Genomic DNA, 8,784 nt, shown 5'->3' on the forward strand with positions numbered 1-8,784 from the left:
TAGTTTTTCTCCCATATGAAAAGACCCATACATTGCCTATGCGGCTGGTTCTTGTGACAAGCCAGAAACTGAAGTAACCTCTCTTGAGTAACAACCCAGAGGCTTATTAAAACTACCTTTTTAAGCATATTTCAATTGTGTCATTGTAATTGTATGCATGTAGAGCACCACAAAAACATCCAATGCTTGGGAAAGCTAAAGGGGATGGTCTGACTGATAGAGCCTATTGTAATATCTAAGGAGGAACTGAGTTCAGAAACTATTCCTAGAGTATGATAATACAGTTTGGGCTTCTCTGAGGGGAGACATTAGTATCCCTCCCTGAGTGGACCTGGTAAGCATTCAAAAAGAAGGCAAATAAAAATCTCAGCAATAACAGTGTGTAGAACCCGGACGATATGTAACCTGACATCATGCTGCTGAGGTAAATTACTAAGAGTGATGTTGACAGAGAATATTGTCCAGCAGGAACAGGAGCTGAAACTCTCAGGTTCCAGTCGTGGTGGTTCCCTAGCCCTTTTCTCACTGACTTTTATTGCTTCCCTTTCCCTGCCTGTTTTACTGTTGGTTTGGTTTTTTTTGGTTTTTTTTTTCAGTTTTGTGACCTATGGTAATTCACGACCATATTAGAGCTGCCTGTGAAAACACATTCCTGCAACTCACAGCTGTAATTAGTGCTGAATAATGCTTATAAATTAATTTGGGACCATTAGATAAAAGGTATAAACCCACATTATTTCTGTTATATTAATTTGAAGATCTTCTGATGGTATATGTTTGTGGCAAATGCTGCTCTGTTTGCAGCTCAGAGCCAGAGTAAAAGCTTTTTCAGTGCGTGATCATTAGGTACTACTTTCAACTTGCTGAAATATGTTTTGTTCACAGCTGAGGAGTTGCTAATGAGTCCAGCCTGTCTTAACCTAAGAGTGCTTGAGTTTATGACGTGGTTATCTGTACAGATGTGTAGACCTACGTGATTAAAGTTCACTGTTTTAAACAGTATACCTGCACATGTACTTGTCCCCAGCTTTCTTAACCATATAAAGTGTTTCAAACAACGAAATTGTTAAGGCCACTACACTCACAATTCATTTTTTCTACATTTTTACCTTGAGTGATATCTTGCGCACACTATTGTATAATTAACAATCCGTGACAACAGATGTTAAGTGAGTTGACAAGAGATGGGTCTGCTTGAAACTCCACTTCTGAATGTATCTGAACTTCATCATGTTCAAAGCAGAGTGCAGGACAATGGAACTCAGGCCTTTCTCAAGTCATTATGTTCCTGACTTCACAGGTTCCTTTCATTTTCTGTGATACAAGTTAGTCCTCACCTGGAGCATTTGCATTTACTTCTCTGAAACACAAGTTTAAATTGAAGCTAGGACTGGGAGGGGCATCCTACTAGCACAGAAAAGAGAGCTGCTGGTTCTGAAACAGAGCTGGTGTTTCCTCTTTTTCTTTCTGGCTGAAGGGTCAGTGTTTGTCTCACTGCCTCTCCTTCCTTTATCTGGTGCCACAAGATTTCCTCACCTCTTCCATACTTCTCCAATTGCTGACACCCTTCTGAGAGCGCAGAGACACAGTTTCTGTGTTTGAATGGAAGCGTTTTCCAGTACTCTGGCTCTGAAACACAGGAACCCAAAGAACTCTTATATTCCCTGACCTCCTTGCTGTCATTTTTTAAAATTCTTTAACGTACACTAATCCCTTGACAATTTAAATGTTTTTTCTAGGGAAAATGGAACAATGTTGGCTTTGTGAGGAAGCTACAAGGATCTTAGTAACCTGCATGGTAACAGATTCTCATGAAAAAGGGTCTCTCTGGGTCTAACATGAGCACACTAAACTTTCAGCAACAAAAGACAAGACAGCATTTTAAAAAGATTAGTGAAGGCCTTGGGCTGATCTGGTAAGAAGAAGCAGAAGGCTGACAGATTACAGCCATTTGGGAAGCCGAATAACATCCAAGATATATGCATTTCACTACATGGAATTTCTCCATTTTTAAAAGGAAAAGTCAACCTTGGTCATCATCTCTGTGGCTCTGATGGCAGCAGCCGGATCCGTTGGCAGCTTCCAAGAGGGGACCTCCTCAGCTTGAAGCATTTTGAGTGATATTCATTCTACTGCTGCTCCTCCGCTGCACACACCCCTCCTGATAGCACCCCCAAGGTGAGAGCTGCTGCCAGCACTGCGACTGCAGAGGAAGCGTTCAGGCCTGGTGCTGGAGCAGGTGGAGGAGACCTCGCAAGGGCCCACATTCAAAGCAGCCTGGTTAAGCAGCACGCGTCTGCCGGCAGTGACATGCCCCGTGCATCTCCTCCATGCATGATCTGACATGCCCAGTGTCAGATCGCGTACAGGAGCTGAGATGTGGGCATGCATTCTCAAGTGATGATTCCTTCCAACCTCATCCCCTGTCATGTGGTGCAATTACCCAGGAGCCTCGCTGTTCCAGACTTTTGACTGTTCAGAGGTCTGAAAAGGATTGAGCCTGACTTGTTTTGTATTAAGGATTAAATAAGTCAGGGAACACAGTTAGAATAAGACCTGTCTGTCTATAAGACCTGGAGGATTTTAGAGGTATGGAAGGCTTGTGTCCATCCTCTGCATAAACAGAATTTCTTTCAATAGATGAAACATGTTCCTGTCTGGGCCACCAGGAGAGGGAAAATCTGAAAGAATTAATGGGGATCTTTGTTTTCAATTAGATGCTTGTTGGTTTTTGCATGTCTTGTCTGAGGCACTATTTTTGGAGAATTACATTTGCTTCAGCAAACGCACTTAGGACCCTTGACCCATGTCATCACATCCACTGTACTCAGCTGAGCCCTTTCGCAGCAGTTTGGAAAGGCAGATCAATGCTCTGTGCCAGGCACCGTATATGACACAATGTTCTCTTAACTATAGCTGCATGTAGCAGATGCTCAAGAGGGAACATTTCTGAATAGAAACTGCACTGTCCAAGCATGAACAATGTATGGAGGTGGACCACTCAAAGATGGAGTGATGGTTTAAAAGCTTCCTCCTGGCAAAGTAGCTGCAACCTTCATTCTTTGTCTTCATGGTTCAGTAGACACAAGAGCTTTGGTGGCCCTTTACAGACTGAGAAGAAGAAAAAACCCATAAAGGTTCCCACTCCTCTCAAGTTATCTTTAGTTCTCTTTAATCAAAATTCTCCCATGTGCAGAAGTGTAAAACAAAAGAGATATCTCAATTACAGCCAACCTGAGGATAAAGTAGAACTCAGGTGCTGTTCAAACCTGGCCCTGCGCACAGGGCTGAAATTCACTCAGTATTTTGTGGTGCGCAGTCCTTCAGGGAGAAAGTCAATACAAGGAATCAAGAATATACCAGTAGTACCATTCTTATCCTACGTATCTATCTGGTTCCACTGTCTTCTCTGTTGGCCCAACAAGTGTTGATATTAGAGCAGGGGCAGCTTATCCAGCTAGAAGACAAGCTGGCTGCAGGACTAGCCATAGATAAGATACTATGAGAAGAAAGAGAATATGAGAAACTGTCAGAGCTCAATGGGAATAAGTCGTGTGCCTAAAACTACCTCTTCCCCCCTGCAAAAGAACAATAAATCTTTCTTGTTTGAAAGACATTTGAGTACAGAGGACTTTATAGCTCAGCTTTGTGAATGTGACTGAGCTGAGGGCTTTGCATGTCGCAGGTGGCCTGTGTTGGTTTCAGTGGTTTTTCACAGGTGCCTAAAAGATGATTTGTGAGTTGTGATATATTGCCTGGAAGTGGCCTCCCATAAGAGAAATAATAGTTTATGTTACAGAAAGATACAACTTTTGTGTCCTGCATTCCAGTTCTTGTGTAACCTCACACTCTCATTTTTACCTGCTTTACCAACATATCGTTTGGATAGTTTTAGGAAATATAAATGTGATGGGATCAGGGAAAGTGCTACTGACTTTTTCCTCTACAACTCCATAATGTCTGCCTTTCTGTGGAGCTGAGTTTAAAAGTTCGATCAGGTGTGCTGGAACCTCTTGTCCTACCCAGCCTGTTTAAAAACAGGCATAAATCGTGTAAAGAGACAGACCAAAAAAGGCAGACAACTGGATATGCAGCCTTGAAATTAGTTCAGGAGACTATCAGAGTCATTCTTTCCATTGTTATTTGAATGCTCTCATGTACTGCATGGTACAGTGTATTCTTTGGAAAAGGAGTGCATATGGGGGAACAAATTGGACAGTGTTATAGTTTAAAGTTATTTGCTATTGAGTCTGCAAGGTACAGCTGAAAACATAATTCACTGCAGTGAGTAACTGAAAGGTGCATATTGCTTCTGTATGCATTGGCAAGCTGTCAAGCTGCTGGTGTGAGCTCTTCCTTACCCTGGACCCTAGCCCTGATGCAGGGTACTCAACTATTGTGAAAAGCCTGTGTGGAACTGCAAAAGTCACACATGGAAAAGACCGAGAGGTTATTTGATCCGTCTCCTCAGCAGTGCCAGATTGCACCTTTTATATTATTCAAGGCATTTTTATTCTCCTATTTTTTCCTCTCTCTGCCACACTTTGAAAGTATTAAAACTTGCTATCCACACAGGACTGAATTCAGGCTTTATGTCTAAACCACGATCAATGTAACAACAGTAGATCTCTGATATGGGAGACTGCTGGACTTGGAGGCGTTCTCCACCAAGTGGAGACCAGAAGGAAAGAACAGGTTCAGATTTGAACAGGATCCTAAAACTTGGCATCTCTGTTCAGAAACAGACATGATTTGCATCAAGATTAAAGGGAGAAAAGACATTTTAGTTTAGTCACTGCAGATACAAACCCCAAGTTTTTTTCTGGAAAATAAAAATGATAGCTGTAGTATCTGTTTACCTTGTGGCCCTGTGGCCTACAGCGCACCCAGCAAAGGCCTGCATTGGCAGACAGCCTGCACAACCCTTTCTCTGGGCTCCAGTGCTGTCCTTTCTTACAGCGCCTGACTCCCTGCAGTAGCAGTCTCCCCACAGTGTCTTGCCAGTGAAGGACCACACCAGCTTTTCCCTCTCTCCTGTATTAGTGACATTAGGTATTGAAATCCCCTCTCTGCTTTGCCTATGAGCCGCAGTAATATCCTTCCCACACAGCTCTGTTAATGGGTGCCAGATTTCCACATACTATCATGATAATGCATGTTCCAATTGTAATCTTTCCACATTGCTCTCCAAGCAGATTTAGATGCCAGCATTGCAGCATGCCCTGCAAGCTGTCGAACTATAAAGAAAGGCAAAGGAATTTAATCTTTCTAGGTTTCAAAAAAGGTATCCAAACACAGCAAAATAACTCACTTTCAACCACTGAGAATAATTATTTGTTGGTTAATGTATAATTGTGTAACGAGGGCCTTTCCCAGAATTAGAAGGAAATTTGAGAGGCAGGTCTTCAGCTGATACATGCAGGTTTAATGATCTTGTCCCAAGTGCTTTTAAAAGACTAGTGTTGAGACAAGCCCAGAACTAAACGAGGCCTTGTTTATTAAGCAAGGCTGCTGTATTTGCAGTAGACAGCACAGCAGAAGAAAGACATTTCTGATGGTTCTTTTATTCGGCTGGCTTAGACACTGCTTATTTGTCACGTTTTAATAGCTTTGTGTCAATTGTCGGTTCCTTTAGTCAAAATGAACGTTGCATTGTCATTTGTTTATACTAGACACACACTGAAATAACATACAACAGAGTTAACGTCAGCTGTCAGGTTCTGGCCACTTCTGTTTACGTAAAGCAGCACAATTTCTTCAGCCCCAGCTAAGGAAAATGATGGTTTTGGTAGGGCACGGGCAGCTGTACATGTTGTCTTTTGTACATGTAATTCAGCAAGTTATTGTCCACGTGCTTGTGACACAGTGGCAGTAATGCAAGACTGTACACTCCAGACTATTTTTACACTCATCTTGGAAGCGGGGGAGTGGGAAGGTGGGTGGCTGTAGTTTCTGCAGGACACATTTCTGCACTCAAATATGAGTTGTGGTAATCAGGTCTCTCATGAAAATGAAGGGCTTCGGTCTTCTTGGTATATTGCCAGGGCAACCTTAACTTGGACAAAATGTTGCTGCTCCTCCTTCCCCTGTGAAAATTTCATCACAAAAGATGATGCAAATTGCTTTATAGGATCACAGACACACCTTTTATTAACTCTGATTGTCACTGAATTGCAAAAGATTGGGGTGAGAGTAGGGAGTGAAGCAAGGGTAGAAAACAGGCAGCCCTAAGAGCCAGGGTCCCCAGCCTAAGGAATCTTTACTGTTGCAAGTATCCCCAGCCAGTGAGAGTTCTTGAGCAAAGGCTGCTGACCTGAGCAAGTGTTTGTGGATTGGTCTCATTATTTGCATACACTTCCTTCTTCCAAGGAAATCTTAAACACATACAAGGAAACCACTGAATTTCTGTCCTGACTGAAGCAATGCCATCTGCAGAGTTCACCCATCTTGTTACTGACTCAATCGTTAAAATAAATTAACTACCCCATGTAGTTTTTATTTCCTCCTCCTCCTCCCTTTTTCTCCTTCTCTCTTTGGCAAAAGTAATAACTAACATTCAAAGGAAATGAGTTGTGAAACCTCTAACAGCCTGCTAAGATTAGTTTCTATAACCCATGATGGCAACACAATATTCACTGGGGACCTGTGGCTGGCTTGGATGGCCCTCCTGAGTGAATGAAGCAGCTAGGGATGTTCACCTTTGTCTGGACACCCTCAGTGAGCACCACATCACTTCATCTTGATGGGGTCAGTGTTCCCTTCCCCACCCCTCTTCTCTCCCTCTCCCCACCAACTGCTCCAGAGATTTTTGCAGATGTACCAGATCCCCAGCTACAGTTATAGGTGGTCTATTCTTATGCTCTCTGCCTTGCCTCAACTCTGGTTTCTGCCAGGCCTCTCACACACCTCATTGCTGTCACTATTTAGTCCAGCCTGAGCTCCCAGGATGTCTCCATGAGATCCTGAAGGAGAGCAGCAACGTGGGCAATTTGAATCTGCTCCAGTTCACTCACTGCTTCCTCAGTTTCCCCAGACTTTGTTCGGAGACCAGCAGGCCATCGGACAGAATGAAGAACAGAACATTGCTGGGGTGCTACCTCTAGCATCTGACTTGCTTTACCACCTCAGTCATGGGTTATCATGCAGTTGGCTGTGACCCTCCACACGCATCCCTGAAAAGCCATTGAGAGCCAAGAGCACGGTGCTCACCGTGAGACCAGGACCGGTGTAAGTTATAACTCGCAGACAGCTTTTGTGCTTACAGCAGTGACAACAGTCTAGCCATTGACTGAAGCACTGGACCAGGTGGATTTTTTTCCTGATGTTCTAACTCAGTCATTTTTGTACCAAGTTGCCTCCCTAGAGTCATATCTGCTAGTGACCTGGATTTACTTCCTACTTCTACACCAGGTTTTGGCTTGTGGGAGGCATTACCAGAAGGCAATAATCACTGAAATCCAAGTTCCCTCCAAACCCTCTTAATATCTCTCCTGATAATGGTCTAGGAGGGCACCAACCATAAGTTAACAGCCACAAACAACTTGCAAGCACTTCACTTGAAGGACAGCTGTGGGTGTTATGGCTCAGCCTTTGCTGTCTTCTTTCCCAGCACCACACATGATGGAGGAGGGACCACAAAGGACAATGTGAAAGGTGAAGGGGCTGTGGAGGTAAACTGTGCCAGGAACTCTTGTCTTCTTACAAGTCTCCTTTAAGCACAGAAGGAAGAGGCACATGAGTGGGCCACAACCCTTCTTTCATTCCAGGGCACCAAGCACAAAAGTAATTAGTATCCATAGCAAAAAATTCTTTAAAACTAACAGTCCTTTAACTGTATGTATCCAACTCTCCTGCTTACTTACTCGATCTTATTTTTCCCCCAGAACTAAGCTAACCTTGCAAGCTGTTGCTGCAGGATTTGGAACAGTGGAACAATGATAAGAATACGATCCTTTTTGATGTTCTTAGGGTGTATCTTTGTCCTCATTTGTTATCCACAACACTCTATCCACCCAAGAGGGAAAAAAAAAACCACCATCAACTTTCTCTCTGCCTTTCCTCTGCCAGAATTAACGTGGTGACTTTGTTTCTATAAAGGGAAGAGGTAGGTGGGAAAAGCTCTTCAGGCATGTTGACTAACAAAATGTGAGCACTACACGGCACACATGGAAAGGAGCCCAGTGTGAATGCGGGAACTGCCCGGTCACACACAAGGCTCTCCATTGCACAACCTGGCACGCAGACATGCAGCTACGCAACCCAACTGGGAGACGGGGGAGACCAACAGCTCCTTGAATTCTCCCCTGTAATCTGCCCTCATCACATTCAGGCAGGCACTTTAACACTGGAGTAGACTTTTGCACTGCATGACATGAGATTGATAAGTAAATTTAAATGGGTTTGGGAAACGAGTCTCAGAGCTCTGTGCAGGCGTTCATCCATATTACTATACACAAATAGAATTTAACTCCTTCATAATGACACAAACCCAAGACTGACAGTGATGTTTTACATAACAAAATAACAGATTGTTGCATTATTCACTGACTCTGTTACCATGGTGCTCAGCTAGCCTTCAGCGTATTATCCAGAATAGTGATGTGCTCCAGGTATCATGATAGTAAAACCCATCCTGGGATCAATATTGTCTGAGTTGGGATTTTTTGTACAGATGTACGCTGAACTGTCCAGGTCACTGATGTGAATGTCAGTGTGGAGGACTATCATAAGCGTTTGGTACTACCAGTGTTTGCAAGACTGAGACCATGGTGAATCAGAAGGCGG

This window comes from Eurypyga helias, unplaced genomic scaffold, assembly GCF_000690775.1.
Source record: "Eurypyga helias isolate BGI_N326 unplaced genomic scaffold, ASM69077v1 scaffold12714, whole genome shotgun sequence".
NCBI classification, from domain to species: Eukaryota; Metazoa; Chordata; class Aves; order Eurypygiformes; family Eurypygidae; genus Eurypyga; species Eurypyga helias.